The sequence below is a fragment of the Anas platyrhynchos genome, chromosome 16, assembly GCF_047663525.1.
Source record: "Anas platyrhynchos isolate ZD024472 breed Pekin duck chromosome 16, IASCAAS_PekinDuck_T2T, whole genome shotgun sequence".
In the NCBI taxonomy this organism is placed as follows: domain Eukaryota; kingdom Metazoa; phylum Chordata; class Aves; order Anseriformes; family Anatidae; genus Anas; species Anas platyrhynchos.
This window is the reverse complement of record NC_092602.1, coordinates 1,462,897-1,479,031: the sequence shown is the minus strand read 5'-3', so window position 1 is coordinate 1,479,031 and position 16,135 is coordinate 1,462,897. Positions and strand designations below refer to the sequence as shown.

General features: G+C 59.3%; 1 protein-coding gene across 1 annotated transcript in view; it reads left to right on the top strand.

Annotated features, from left to right (window-relative positions):
• Positions 1-12,418: 12,418 nt before the first annotated feature.
• The window catches only part of FAM222A (family with sequence similarity 222 member A), a 28,389-nt gene continuing 24,672 nt past the window's right edge, over positions 12,419-16,135 (top strand). The window contains exon 1 of the mRNA XM_072024347.1: positions 12,419-13,044. The gene's annotated coding sequence lies outside the window, so the exon portion shown is untranslated. The remainder of the gene's footprint in view (positions 13,045-16,135) is intronic.

Below are 16,135 nucleotides of genomic sequence, written 5' to 3'. Positions count from 1 at the left end.
GGCTGGGGCACCTCCCCGTGCGGGCTGAGCATTTACCAAGAGGCTCAGCGCAGAGCGGGTGCACATCGGCACGGCACGGCACAAAAAGGGGCTGGTGCAGGCAGCTCAGCATCAGCCACCCCAAAACATCGGCCCTGGTGTCCCCGCTGACCGCAGGGAGCCGCAGAAAGAGGCGTCCCTGGACGGGGACAAGCAATTACCTGTTTATTAGGGAACGTGTTAATGCTCTAAAGCCGCCCGGCAGTGACAGCTTATTATGAGCTTATCTCTCACAGAAGGCTACTCCTCCTCGTGTGCAATTACAACAGCCACCACTAATTCCTCTTTAAAGGAGCCCTGGCAGGTAATAGCTGTCCCTAAATTTAAGAGTTAGAAAAAAAAAAAAAAAAAAAAAAAAAGAAAAACCTAAGTGCAAATATTTCCATCAATTACCCTGTGCTTGGAGAGTTTTCCTTCTCCATTTGCACCAGCCACGGTGCGTTTCCAACCCAGGCTCCCTCACACTTCCAGATCACATCCAGCATCCTGTAAAAACTCCTTTACACCCAGTGCTATGGGACGAGCCCCTTCCCACACTCTGGGGGTTTTTCTGATGTTGTCCCCCCCCATGGTGTCCCCACATCCACAGCTCCCCCCTGGAAGACCCTCGAGCCCCGGCTGTGCCAGCAGGACGCTGCAGGAGGGGCCCGGCCCCGCGGCACCCACGCCCCACCACGCCACGCACGGCTGGGCTGGTGACTGCAGCGAGTGGCAATAATGGATTTTATGATCCATAAAAGCCATCTTTAATGCTTAAGAGCTTGTATCTGTGGTGTAATGGCATTAAAACGCTGCTGGCGGGCGGCCATTCTGCCTGCCAAGGAGAGGGCCTGCTGCCGTGCCGTGTTTTCCCCGCCGGCGCTGTTTTACCCACAAAAAGAGACCCAAGGTGCTGGACGGGAACCTGCTGGGGTGCTGCACGGCTGCTGGGCTGCTGGGAGCACAGCCCCATCCCATCCCATCCCATCCCATCCCATCCCATCCCATCCCATCCCATCCCATCCCATCCCATCCCATCCCATCCCATCCCATCCCATCCCCATCCCCATCCCATCCCATCCCATCCCATCCCATCCCATCCCCATCCCCATCCCCATCCCCATCCCATCCCATCCCATCCCATCCCATCCCATCCCATCCCATCTCATCCCATCCCATCCCATCCCATCCCATCCCCATCCCATCCCATCCCATCCCATCCCATCCCATCCCATCCCATCCCATCCCATCCCCATCCCCATCCCCATCCCCATCCCCATCCCATCCCATCCCATCCCATCCCATCCCATCCCATCCCATCCCATCCCATCCCCATCCCCATCCCCATCCCCATCCCCATCCCCATCCCATCCCATCCCATCCCCATCCGTGCTGAGGCTGGGGGTGAACAAGCTGGGGGCAGCTGCTCCAGGCCAGGATAAACCACAGGAACTTTGAAACGGAAAAAAATATCCTGAAAAAACACTGTTACAGGTCAAACCAAAGAGTTACGTTTGTCCTGAAACTGAAATGTTTGGGATTCGTTTTTTTTTTTTCCAAGTTGAGCCTTTGCAAAAACCTTCCCATGTATATATTACATCTCTATATAAAAATATGGCATTCGTACCTTATTTTTTAAAATATAAATATAAGTAAGATGTTAATTTTCAACCATTTCTGAAACAAGAGGCAGAATTCCCTCTGGACCAGCAGCTCCGAGCCCCCGGCTCTCACCCCCCTGAGTTTTGCAGCTCGCCCTGAGCCCCGGCGCCCCGTGGCTGAGTTCTTTATTCATTTTAAAACCCGCTAACATCCCCTCGCCCATTTCTCTTCCCAAGTCCAAAATAGCCCGGGCGGTATCCGCTCGGCTTTTCCAGAAAGGATTGTTCAATATTTCTCTGCGAGCTGCGGGATGGCTGATGTTAGTGAGCACATTAAACAGAGGTATAAATTTGTAATGAGAGCCCCGAAATGAATGGTGCTTATCATTTATGGATGGAATAATTAAAGATACTGTACTTGAAGGTTTTACACGGTACTGTAAATTGTGATCTGGGCGAGGGGGGGAGCACGCAGGGCTGAGACAGCTTCGCTTTGCCCAACTGACAGCTCCTGGAGGAAGAAGTCTCCGTGCGCTCAGGGATGGGACCCTGCGGGCTGCTGGTGGCCCTGGGGACAATGAGCCAGATTGCTGGGAACTGGGGGGGTTTGTGCCTTTTAGGGGGCTTCCCCACTCTCAAAAACCACGGGATTTGGCTTTTCTGCACAGGCCCATCCAAGCACAGGAGGCTTTTCTTGAGGGGCCAGGAGGATGCTGGAGGAGATGAGTTGGGTGGTGCCGAGCAGGAGCGCAGGGCGGGTGGCACGGCACGGCACGGGGTGCCACAGGCAGCTGGGGGGTTCCTTGGGGGTGCCCCCATGGGACCCCCCAGGGCCAAGCCACCGGCCTTTCCCCAGCACGTGGGGCACCCCATATCACAGAGCCCCCCGTGCCGTGGTGGGTGCAGGGGGCACCCATCTCCGCACCCCCCCCTCCAGCAGCCCAGGGGGCAGAGCCGAGCCCCCCAGCCCCGAGTCGCCCGTCCTATTTTAACTCCGATCATCTAAAATACTGTCACCATGGCAACCGCTGCAGGTGAGACTCATTACAGTTAATCCTCTAATTACTAACTACCTCTTCAATCAGTTGTAATTACTTTGGGGACACAGTTAACCTCTCATTAGAAACGCATGGCCACGTTTTACCAAAAGCACAAACAGTGACATGCCTAGTAATTTAGCACCAAGGCACTCAAGGCCACTCGCCGCCTTTTATGCCGCCACAATCTCATCCCTGTCATTAACCAGGAATGGTTGTCATGACAATTAATCATTCAATCCCTCATCAGCAACTTTTGCCAAATGTCACCCTGCTCTTGATCAAATGAGAAGGGAAAATTAAATGAATCAATTCAGCACCCTGGCGTTTTTTTTCCTTTTTTTTTTTTTTTCTTTCCTGTTTTTGCTGGGTTTGGTTGGTAACTTAGGGGTTGCCCAGCAGCTGCCCCGCTTTGCCCATGCTTTGGGAGCTTGGGTCACCTGTCCCAGGTCCGTGGGGACAGCTGGTGCCACCAAGCAGCCCACCGTGTCCTGGGGGTCCCCTTGGGGCTTCCTGGCCTGGGTCAGCCCCTGGTCATGGCAAGCCCCAAGACATCACCAGCTCCTGCCATGGCCAGATTTGGTGTCCCCAGATGTGGTGCCCCCAGACGTGGTGCCCCCAAAAGTGCCACGGTGACCCAGCTAGAGCTGGGTTAAGGCTGGCAGCCTCCCGCCCCCAGCACCGCTCCGCCGCTGTGCCCCAATTTTGCAAACAATCCTATCTCCAATCATTTTCCTTTAAAACCTGTAATTAGCTGGAGGCATTTGCTGCATGCAAATCCCAGCCCTTAATTGCCAGCTCTAACCTTGAGCAGTGCTGGGGCTTCTGGCAGCACGAGCCCATCCCCATCCCCATCTCCATCCCCATCTATCCCCGTCCCCATGGCTTTCCTGGACCCCTCAGTGGTCCCCAGCCCCGGTCCCCTTGTCCAGCCCTGGGGAGGGGACACAAAGCCCTTGGAGAGCCACGAGCAGTCCGATCAGGGCAGCTGTGCATTGGCACAGCTCTGTTTTGGGGTAGATATGGGTCAGTCCTGGGGCTGTGTGATGGACAAGAGTGGCCCCTGGGGCTCAGGGCTGCGCTGCCCCAAAGCCACGGCACATTCTGGGTGGGATTTCATGTCTGGGGACAGCGTGAGGTGGTCCTTGGGGGGGCACGATCAGCACGGCCGTGCCATCAGACCAGAGGTTGGGCAGGCTGGGGAGCGCTGAATTCGTTCCACCTAATTACCGGGGAAGGGGGGGGGAAGTTTCGCTGCGACTCAATTATAGGAAATTGTAAAATCGCATTAGGAAAGTTGGCATTTAAAGCCTGATGCGTTTGGACAGTGCGTCTCTCCCTGACTCAGGGAAATTGATTATCCATCAGAGCCGCGCACACCGCGCGCAGCCAGAGCCGGCAACCCTGGGACCCCCATCTGGGGCAGGAGCTGGGGGTCCCTTGGGGCACCCCAGGTGGCAGAGGGGCCGGGAGCCGGTGCCAAAGCTCGCGGTGGGGCTGTGCCCTGTGTCATGGTCACGGTGCCCCGGCAGGGTTGCTCCCAGCCTGCCATGGTGAGCCCGCACGGCTCAGCGCCTCCTTATTTAACAGCCTTGATTGTGAATTCCTGCCCTGTTTGCTCACACGTGCGTGGCTCAGCTCACGCTCCCTGCCCGGGCGATCCCATCTGGTGCCGAAAGCCCCCGGCACTGGCACCAGCACCCACCTCCCTCGGTGCTGCTGGCTCTGCACCGGGCTGGGGTCAGCCTCGCCCCCCGTTTTGGGTGCAAGGTGGGCGATGGGTGCTGGTTGGCATCACCCAGGGCAGCCCCAAGTCTCTGGGTGCCTCCGGCGCGCCTCCGGCCATCACTGGCACCCGTCTCTCCTTCCTGTCGAGCCCCTGATTAATTCCCAGGAATCTGCAGTGCGCAAATGAATAATAATCCCAGCAAATGCTAATTGGTGAGCGGCGTCCCGACAAATTGATTTGCCGGCGCGATGGCACGGCAGGGCCCTGTTAACATCGCACGCCCCGCCAGCCCCGAGACCGCAGCCCAGGGGGTTCCCACACACGGTTCCCTCCCGATGTTAACCCCGTGGCACTGCTGGCGAGGGGACAGGGACAGAACGGGGACCGAAGGGACACTTGAGTGGGGACAGGATCCTCTGAGGGGATGGGGACACCGGGCTGAGCTGTGGCTGGGATCCCACACGCCATCCCCGCACAGCTCCCGTTCCCAGGGCTGGAAGCTCCCAGACCTGGACAAACACCACCCAAAACCTGGGTAAAAAAGAGCCCCCGGCACCCTGCACCCCGACACCGTCCTCGTGGGACCCCCGCCACCGACTTGTTGATGCTGAGCTCTGCCTGCAGGAGCGGGGCTGGAGCCCGGGGCTCCGCCGCTCCCTCTCCCTCTCTTCAATTCTTTATGGTGTTGCATCTTTAATAGCTTTACAGAGCCCATTTAATGTGCTCCGAGACATGAAGTGCTGTCTAATCAGCACATTTAGGAGAATTGCCCACATCCTGGTCTCTCTGCCATAAAACAGTGCCCACAGAAGCATCTGTAATTAATGCTTTTTTTCGCTCGCTCGCTCTCTCTCCTACTGAATCAATTTATAAAGCACGGACTTCCTCTGAGCTGGAGCTTTTAGGCTGTTTTACTCCGGCATCCGAGGTGACTAGGCAGCACTCGTCAATTAAGCAGCTGCGTATAATGGATGCTTCAGAGTAAAAAACACAGTCTGATTCCCAGAAATGATCAATGCGTATTTTTCTCACAAAAACACACGCTCGCACGCACACACTGGGCTCCTCTTCCCTTCGGAGGCCTGAAAGAGGCCACCGAAAAGGAAAAAGGGGGGGGTGGGTGGGTGTGAAAAAGCTTCTCTTTTCTCCCCGCCTTTGAAAGGTAAAAGATAAAAAGGGGTGAGAATTAGGGACGGAGCTAATTGCTATAATCCACCTAATCACCCGGCGGAGAGGGGACCTGCTGGCTGTCACCTGGAGCTGTGTGAGGTCCCCAGGGGACGGCTCTGACCGGGTGGTGGGGGCTCAGCGTGGCCACGGAGGGCAGGAGGGGGCTGTGAAGGGACCCTGTGTCATGCCCCATTGCCAACCCACCTCTTGCTGTCACCATCCCTGTCCCCATCCCCATCCCTATCTCGTCTTTGTCCCCATCCCATCCCATCCCAGTCCCCATCTCATCCCATCCCATCCCATCCCATCCCATCCCATCCCATCCCATCCCATCCCATCCCATCCCATCCCATCCCATCTCATCCCATCCCATCCCATCCCATCTCATCCCCATCCCATCCCATCCCATCCCATCCCATCCCATCCCATCCCATCCCATCCCATCCCATCCCATCTCATCCCATCCCATCCCATCCCATCCCATCCCATCTCATCCCATCCCATCCCATCCCATCCCATCCCATCCCATCCCATCCCATCTCATCCCCATCCCATCCCATCCCATCCCATCCCATCCCATCCCATCCCATCCCATCCCATCTCATCCCCATCCCTATCTCATCCTTGTCCCCATCCCATCCAATCCAATCCCCATCCCCAAACCCCATCCCCAAACCCCATCCCAGTCCCCATCTCATCCCCATCCCATCCCATCCCTGTCCCCATCTCATCCCCATCCCATCCCATCCCAGTCCCCATCTCATCCCCATCCCCAAACCCCATCCCTGTCCCCATCCCACCCCATCCTAGTCCCCATCCCCAGTCCCCATCCCATCCCATCCCATCCCATCCCATCCCCGTCCCCACCCCAGTCCCCATCCCATCCCGTCCCTACATCCCTCCTGGTGGATACGGGGCTGCCCCTGGGCACTTTGTAGGCGTTATTGTGCGAGCCGGAGGCAGCCCCTAATTGGGAACAAGCACATAAAAAGGGAGAGAAAGGCGCCCTCCTTCCCCCCTGAATGGCAGGGGAATAAACAGGCACTGCCTTTGTGCCTCCCGTTTGATTTTGGGAGACTTCAAAGCTTCCCAAAGCCTCCTGCCGTACAAAGGGCGGCTGCATTTGCTCTTTTGCCACCCGGATCAAAGCCCCGCGGCGGGAGGACACCCGTAAATGCTTGTAAAGCTCAGCGGTGCGCGACGCCAGCGGCCCCCGGCCCCCCCGTACCCCAGCTCCTGGGCAATACCGAGCCCAAGCTGCCATTGCCAGCCTGCCCACGCACCCAATGCCATGGGGTGCGATGGGTGCTGAGCCCCCGCAGCCCCAGGGGGGCATCCCTGTGGCCCCCCAGCACCCTCCACCACAGCCCCATATGGGGCAGGACAAGCAAACGCAGCCCAGGTGGGGCTGGGGGACCTGGGGAGGACGCGTCCACCCCCTGCCACTGTCCTGGGCTGTAAAAAAAAGAGAAAATTCACCCCAAAAAATCCTCCCTCTGGAGCCCCCGGAAAGCAGAACGGGGTGGCCGTGAATCAAAGCGGGCCCAGCCCCACTCCTCACCCCGACCTCTGCCGTGCCGGGGAGGCCGGTGCCTCCGCCTGTCCTCTGCTTGGTGCTGAGCCCCCGTAACCGGATTTATGGCCGAGGGCTGGGATATATCACGCGGGGACAGAGCCGCTCATATCCTGTAGACGTCTTCATCAATCTTCAGCTGCTCTCATTGCGCCCGAGGCCTCGGGAAGGGGAACCCCATGTCCCCTTCTGGGGCGAGATGGGGCTGGGGGGCTCTGACCCCTTCGTCCTGGTGGTGGCCGGGATGGGCCTGGTGGGACAGGCACGGGCGCAGGATGGGGGCAACAGATCCCGTGTGCTGTGGCAGCTCCCAGCGCCGCCTTCCCAGAGGTCGTGGATCAGCCGTAATGACTCTTGAAGCCTGAATTTGTTTGCCCGAGGCAGTCTGCTGAAAATTAATATGCACGGTGGCGGGATCCTTCTCATCCAGCGCGGATGTCATCGCGGGAGCGGTTTGAGTGAGGGGAACATAAACCAAAGCTGAGCATATCTGACACGGGAGCGGCACGGGAGACAATGCTCTTATCAGAGGAGAGACACCAACAACCGGGCTTTATACATTTTTAATAAATCATTTTAAATTCTTGACTGTCAAGGGAATTGAATCAGGTGCTTCCCAGGCTGGAAGGGAAGCGGGACTGCACCGGCACCACCGGCACCACCAGCACGGTGACCCCACGGAGACAGACACGGGGTTGGAGCCAGCCTGGGCTCCTGCCCACGTCCCTGCACGGTGCTGGGAGCCCCCACGGCCCCTCTGGGATTCCCTCTGTCCCCAGCCCCATGCCCGCTGCCCCCCAGGAGCAGGGAATTACCTCAGGGGCCGTGCGGGGCTGGTGAAGAGGCGCAGGGCAAGGGGGAGCCTGCTGAACCAAGCAGATTGCAACTCTTCCCCTTTTCCAAATGTCAGCAGATTCGGAGGGGAAAGCAGCAAATAAGTTAAAGGTGGAACCCCCCAGGGAACCCCTAACTCGCTCAGCTTCTGCTTCTGGATCCCTGGCTCCCAGCCCCACTCCTCGTAACCCCGTGCCCCCGTGGGCTGCCTCCCCATGCAGAGACCACCCTGCCATCCATGCTGCCAGCGCTGGCTGGCACCGCTCGGCGAGCTATTAATTAAGCGGGGTAATCAAGCCGTTTGGGGGAGAGACAAAATGGTTTCGGATCAACAGAAGGGAAATAAAAGATCTGCGCAGGAGCGAGGTGCAGAGCACTGCCCGAGAGGAATGGGGGCAAGAAGGGAAGTGTGGCACCGAGCTCCCCTCACCCCGTATTTCGAGGAAATTCCTTGAAAAGCCAAAAGCTTTGGCAGAGTGAATTTTGGGGGTGAATCCCCTGCAAGAGCAGGAGCTCTGGGAAGGATGGGCTGCATTTCTGGGGGTCTTTGGTGGAATTTGAGGTGCCCTGGGGCCCGTCAGGTGGGTGGCGGCCACCTCCAGGGGTATGCACCCAGAGGCGGCTGCGATCGCTGACCCCTCTCGGGGCTGGAGCGGGATTTTGGGTGCAGTGTGTGCAAATTATGGTCCTGAGCAGGTCCCCGCGCTGACAGGGTGCCCTCCCTGCAGACACTGGAGTTATTTTATTTGTGCCGGGGATGTTGATGCCCCCATGGAAAATGTGCTGGCTGCTGCACGGCTGCCTGAGAGATAACGCAGGCTGCTGGCTGCCCCGGGACCCGGCTGAAACAGATTTGTTTCAGCTGAATAACTCGTGGAATCTATAAATAAACCAGGGAAAGGGAAAAAAAAAAAATCACACAAAGCACACGAGCCTCTGCCTTTTTGACCCCCGGATTGCTTGAGGTCCTACCCCAGCACCCCAGCTCCATCCCACCGCAGCAGGATTGTGGGGGAGATGCCTCGGGACACCCCAAAACCTGTGGGAACATGAAGCCCAGAGGTGTCTGCGTGTGGCAGAGCTCGTGGTCTCCTTGCCCAGGTGGGGTCTTCCTTGCCCTGTCCCCTCCGTGCCCTTGGGGTCCTTCTCATCGTGCTGGGGGTGGTTTGGGGCTCCGGGGAGCCCAGCAAAGGGCAGGATGGGACCAGTTCCTCTCCATGGGCTCCCCAGTGGGTGAGGCTCTGCTCTGGGCCATAATGGGGACACTGGGGATGCTGAAGGTGCTCAGCAGCGAGCCCATGGCTGTGTGGAGGGCAAAGGGTGGCAGAGGCTCTGTGCTGCAGCCTGGAGACCCCCAGCTCCTTCCCATCTCCTTCCCCCTTTTCCTCCTCCTCCTCCTCCTTCACGCCTGGCTGCCCGTGGCCATCTCTCTCCGGCTCGCAGCTCCCCGTTTGCTCTGCCAGCAGATGTTGGTGCCTCTCCTCTAACGAGCGCTTTAACGCTGGGATCTCACCCACCCCCCCTCAGCCTGGGGAGCCAAAAGCTTGACGTCTCCCATCAGCATCAAAGTCACTCACCAAGCACCCTGCAACCCCCCCCCGCACCCCGCGGCCTTCTGGCACTGCCGGGCCCACCACCATGGTGACAAGGACGACGAGAAGACACCAGGCCGCTGCTGCCTCTCCGGTGCTTTCTTGCTGGCCCTGGTGGGCCCAAGCACCCCGGTGGGCACGGAGACCCCAAGCCGTCCCCATTAGGCCCCTTACTCCTACAAAACAGGGGCCAGGGGGCCCCCAAGGCGGGCAGAGTGGAGGTGGCTTCGTTAGCAGCACAATAAACCATTGCCCTAGCGGCCTGGGGTCCTCCCCACCATGGCCAGGCGATCCAGCAGGGCATTAATTAACGAGGGGTGTTAATTAACGGGAGGGAAGCGCTGAGGCCCAGCCTGTCCCTGGTGTCCTTCAGCCTCTCCTTTGTGTCCGGGAGCACTCGGAGCAGGGCAGGAACCAGCGATCCCAAATATCGACGGCGGGCCCAATCAATGCTATCTCCTTTTTCCATGCCTATGAGCTCATTGATTTTTTTTTGTTGTTACCTCTCTGTTTATGTAATGTCTGAACTTTGCACAACTGAACCGTTTAATGTGCAGAAAAGAGCCCTGTTGCCATGAAAACGGACCTGCAAATGACAGCATGAATGCTGAGATATCCCTGTTTTATTGGACCATACTGAATGTATTTTAACCTTGATAAGTCAATAACTTTTCGTACAAAAGGAACCAAAGCAGATAGGCTTTCAGAGCCTTGAATGCATTTAAACCGGAGAGTAATGGCCCAGTTTTAATCCCCTGGAAATCTTTCTCATTCTGAGGGCCAGTCATTTTCCGAGCAGACTGACATTTTGGTCAAAGAATTACAGCGTGTATTTGTCACAATGAGAGATGAAAATGCTCAGCACTTTGGATTGCTCGCACCAGTCAAAAATAATGATATTAAATTAAAGGGACACTGTCATCTCAAAGATCATGGGGCTGGCTCGCCGGTAGGGCCCTGCACATCCCCGCTTTATGGAGATCAGAGGAGAGCAGCCGGAATTTAGGGCTCTGGGCTGCGCTCCCAGGTGCTGGGGGGAATTACTGCCCTACTCCCGCCAGGGGCCGGCCACTGCATTATTTATTTGTGCTAAAGCAGAAGGACTTTCACAAAATCCCTCTCCTTCGGCAGCGATGGCTGCCTGCTTGCTTTTTGCAATTCAATCGCTTCGGATGTCGGAGCGGGGCCGGGCTGGCTTTGCAGCCCTCATTCATGAGCAGATTAAGGCTCGCCTTGTGTTCCCAACACCGCTGGGGGAAATTTATGTTCCGGTATTCACGGGTTGCCCGAGTCACAAAAGTGTTCCTCCCCTGGTAAAATCCTAAAAAAAAAAAAAAAAAGGAAGAAAAAAAGAGAAGGATGTAAACGGGGAGGCCAGAGCTGCCTAATGGTGTCTTCTTGAAGGCAGTGGTGAAACTCCCACCTTTTGAAGTCAGCTGTTCCCAGATGGATCTCCTCCCCAGCAAAATCGCTGCCACCCTTTCAAGTCCCCGTGAGTGACTTCAGGTGGTTACAACATTTCCTGAGAAGAACGAGGGCTCCTTTTCATGCTGAATAAAAAGCAATCTTTCTTTCTGACTTGCTAATAGCTTTGATTAAATTATCTTTGAAAAATCCAAGTGCTGTTCACAAATCTATAATGGCTTTATTCTTATCGCTAGCCTGTATTGCAACACAGAAAGCAGATAAATAAGCTGCGGAGAACTTCCAAGCTGCACAAGAACCTGCCAGATCTATGAGCTAAAAATGTTTGAACTGAAACAAATGAATAGTATGAATAGCCCTGCTCAAAGAGGGAATTTATTCAATATAATGTATTTTCATAGGGAGGATAATACGTATTATAATTACACGGAGGAATCGCTCTCCTGAAAGCATATCTAGCTATTATTTTAATTTCTCAACCTCCAGCGTTGGCTGGATGGGGAGCGGTGCCTGGAGCATCTCCGCGCATGGCAGAAGGGGAGATGCACGACGTCGGCTTTGCTCCTGATCACTCGAATCCCTGGAGGTTGGGAGAGCTGCCCGGGGCTCCAGGGGCTGGGAGGACCCCAAGAAGATGCCAAAACTCCCCAAAATGTGCATGGCAGGGCTGGGAGGGGCAAGCGGGAAGGCAGTGAGCCCCAGGGCTGGAAGGGCTGCTTTGGGTGGTTGTGAGGTACGGACATGGTGCAGAGAGGTGCATGGGGGGGTGGGATAATTGTGCCCACCTCGTGCCCTTGGACCTGTGGGCATGAAACGGGTGACGATGGCTAGGAAGGAGATGTGGGATGGCCCTGGGAGATGGGGGATGATGCCGGGAGCTTTGCCATGCTGAAATGGCAATAACCAGGCAATTGAGCATAACGAAGAGGGGAGAGGGGCTGCGGTGGTCGTGCCCCTGCACAGGGGGTGGCTGCGGGAGGCAGCGGTGCTGGAGGACCAGGGCACAGCAGGCACCGTGGGGCATGGCAGAGGCTTGCTAGGAGGAAACAGGGCACGCAGGCTGAAACGAGCCTTTTTGGGGCATTTTCCCATTGCATCTCGTGGAGAAGAAGGGAGCCGTGGCACCCCACGGGCATCCACCCCCGCACCCCCCGAGGAACCCCCGAATCCCTCATCCCCACCGCAGCACCCAGCGGGACTACAACCCCCAGCACCCCCCGCGGCGCCGAGAGTCCTCTCCGGGCCGCTGCGCCGCGCGCGGGGCACGCCGGGAGTTGTAGTCCCGCGCCTCGGAGCTCCGCGGCGAGAGAGAGGAGCGAGCGAGGCGGCGCCTTCGAATTTTCCCGCGAAAGCCGCGCGTGGGCGGAGGCCCCGCCCCTCGGCCGGGACGCGCGGCGGCGTCTCCATGGCAACGAGCCGGGGGGCGGGGCCCAGCCGCGTGCGGCCGCCGGGCCCCGCGCGGGGCGCTCAGAGCCGCCTCAGCCGCGAGCCGGGCGGGAGGCAGCGCCCGGGGCCGCCCTGCACGGCCCCAAACGGCCCCAAACGGCCCCAAAAAGCCCCAACCGGCCCCACACGGCCCGGCCCCGCCGCCATGGAGCGCTGAGCCGCGGCCGCCCCTGCGCCACGGGCCGGCGGGCACCGAGCGCCGCCGCACAAAGAGGAGCAGCAGCCGGAGGGAACCCGGAGTAAACCCGGAGCAAGCCCGGAGTAAGCCCGGAGTACACCCGGAGGACTCGGAGCACGCCCGGGACCGGCCCGCGATGTGACGTCCCCGCCGCTCCCCGGCTCGGCGATTTTGCGGATTTTTTCCCGTTTCGTCGTTTTTCTCTCTCCCGTCTTTCGCCGTTTCGCTTTTTCTCCGCCTGCCTTTTTTCGACCTTTTTTTTGATTACCGTTTTTTTTTTTTTCCGCGCCGGAGCCCCGCACGCTGGCCGCGCACGGGGCGGGGCGGGCCGCGGGGCCGGGCGGGTGCCGCCGCCGCCGCCGCTGCTGCTGCTGCTGCACGGCCCGGGGGGGGCGGCCCCGCACCGCAGCGGCCGGAGCCGGCCCGGATCCTGCTCTGACGGTAACGGGCGGGGGCGGTGGGCACCGGGGGGGGGTCTCCGGGGGGTTACAGGGGGGTACGGGGGGGTACAAGGGGCTGGGGGGGGTCAGCGGGCAGGGGGTGGCTGGGGAGGGGGGGGGGTGCAGCGCATCGCAGCCCGGAGGATGGGAGCAACTTCAGCTGGTTTTGGGTTTTTTTGGGGGTTTTTACACCGAATCGCAAAGTGGGAAGGAGATAATGGAGCGGCCGCCGGTGCCTCGCCACCAGCAAAGCGCCCCGAGGTGCTCCGGTACCGGCCCCGGGTCCTGCTGTGTGCGGTGGGGGCCGGCCCCAACCCCCCCGGAGCCCTCGGAGCCTTCGGAGCCCCCTCCCCGCAGCCTCCCGAGCCCCCCCCCCCCGGCCCCGCATCCAGCCGGCCACAAAGGAGCGCGGACAGCCGGGAGCGCCCCTGCTATGGCTGTGGAAGAGCATCCCCCCGCTGTCACCGAGCACAACCGGGCTGAACCCTCTGCGAGGCACCGGGCAGACCCCCGGGGTGCTCCAGAAGCTCCACGGCATCCCCGGGACCGGCGGTGCTGGGAGCGGAGCCGAGGCTGCAGGCGGCCGCTGCGGGGACGCGGAGGAGCGAGGCGGTGGCAGCAGCATCCCCCTGAGCAGCAGGATCAGAGCTCACGGACACATCACCGAGGAGGCGAGGGAGAAGCTGGAAAGCCGAGCGTGAGGAGCTGCTGCTCCGCTCCCGCTGTGTCCCCGAGGAGAGGCAGCGGTGGAACCGGGCAGCCACGCTCCCGGTTGCGTTCTCCTGGTGCTGGGCAGCGGTGGATCAGCCTGGGTGCTGGTGTGGGGAGCCCCGCGGGGTGCACACAGCGATAACGGGTGCGTGGATGGGTCCCTGCGATGGGTGCTGTCCCTCGGTGGCCGTGGGCAGCCCGCCTGGGTGGGCGCACGCTGCTTGGAGGGCGATTTATGGACTATGGGAGCCGCCTGCCCCAAGGCTCTGCGGGCAGCACGGCCGGGCCGTGCCTCGGTGAGGAGCTCCTCAGGTTTTATTCATAGGGATTTTGTGGGGTGCAGCAGCTTTGCCACCTTTCCATGCCTCTGCCGTGGGGTTTTACCGCTTGGCGTGCCCAGCGTGGGGCACGTGCTGCTGGCAAAGGCTGTCGTGCCATGGAAAGGATGGATGTGGGAGCATCCCTGCCTGGCTGGTCCTCTCTGAGCGCATTTCTCCCCGTGTCTATAGGAGCTGCCTCCCTTTAGGAAATGTGTGCAGCTTCCAGGAGTGGGTTTTCCCGCGGCGGTGCTGCTGGGTCAGGCTGCCTGGAGGCCGCTGGCATGAGAGCCGAGCTCTCCGGGGCCTTGCTGTGACCTTGTGCGGAGAGCAGGGAAAGGGAAGGCAATTCCTCATCCGCAGGAGCCTGGTGTGTGCGCTCCCGTCCTCGCCGAAGGCTCGCTTGGCAGTTTAGTAGGTCAGCAATGGAGGGGCGCCTCGCCTGCGCCGGCTGCGAGATGGGCCTGTCTCAGCCGACCGTGGCATTAAAAATTGAAACCTCTCGCTGTGAATATTTATCCCGAGGCTGGAGAGCCGGGAACGCCACCGAGAGACGGGGCTGCTGCTCCGGCGGCTGCCGCCGAGCCCCTGCGGGGGAGCTGCGCCACCTCCTCGCCTTCCAGCCCCTCTGGTTCTCCGTCCTATTTGCACCTGAACCATGCTTCAAGCTGGGGGCCAGCCTGATCTCGCCCGGTTTTTAATTGCAATCTGCTGCCCTGCTGGGGAACGGCCGCAGCTTACGGGGACGAGGGTCCCCCGGCTCCCACGACCCCATAGCGGTGGCCGTGCGCCCGTGGCCGTCCCCGAGCCGCCCCTGTGCTCCCCTCCTGTGCAGGATTAGTGCTGCCCACCCGCACCCTGCCGGCTCCTTTTTGCCCCAAACAGATTCCCCGTGCCCACGGCTGATTTTTGGGAAGCAGGCGGTGGGGCTTTGGGGCCGGCCACGTCCCGGTGCTTTGCTCGGAGCCGGTGTGTGCTGGGGAGACGAGGCTGTGGTGGGAACCTCGTGGTCCTGGTGGCTCCTTTTGGGGCGAGCGTGGCCTCGTTTTGCCCCCTTCCCCCGTTACCCTGGGGTGGGCTCAGCCTTTGCCCTCCCCGCACGGCTTTGGGGGCACCGGCAGCATCTCGGGGCAGGATCCGGCCCCGTGCCGGTGCTGCCCGAGCTTTGGCAGGGGGGTGCTGTGTAGGGCCGAGCACCCCCTGAAGCTTTTGGGGTCGCTGCAGCTGCGGGGTGGGCTTGGGGCGAGGGGGGGGCTGCAGCTGCCGGGGCACCGCTCCCGGCCCCCGGCCTCTGTGCAGCCGCATGTCCGTCTGCAGCGGGCGCATGCATGCAAAAATAAGACATTTCTTCTTTCTCTTCTGCCTGCGCATTCCTCAAAAAGCTAATATTCATGAAAGGTAATTCAATCAACCCGCGATGCCTATCAGCTAATGCAGCAAAGCTGGCGCAGGGGTGAGAATGGGAGCCAGGAACACAAAAGCCCTGTTTTATTACCTCCTGCTTGCCTGAGAATTGCTTTTCTCCCTCGAGTGAGCCGGCTAAAGCTGGCTTTATTATGTTAACCTATTTGCGTGTCAAGAGCTATTGTGCCTCTCTTTATCTGTGTTTGTATTTGCTCGATGCAGGGAATAAAAGGACGAGGCGAAAATGGATGGCTGGTCAGTGCTTTGCACTCTGGGGGCACTGATTGGTTGCTAAGTGATTTGCATCCCCGGTAATCGCTTTTATCTCGGAAGGATGTCGTCTATAATTATAAGCCTACTGACATCTTTTGAAATCTGCCTAATGGGTGTTTTTAATTTACATGGGAAGCCGGGGCTATTTGTGTTGCTCTGATTACAGGTTGTGCGAGCGGATGGTTTAAAATATAGATGTTTTCCCTAGACGGGGGGGGGGGGGGGGACCGTGAGCCATGAAGCTGGGGGTGGTTTTTTTGGCCGGGCCCCGCTCTCCTGGGGACGGGTGGAAGCGCAAAAGTCCCCGTGCTGTGCGTGACTTTGGGTTTTTGGCTCTTCCAGCCCGGCTGTGCGGCCGCCACCTCTCCCCACGCGCTGTGCCAGCCC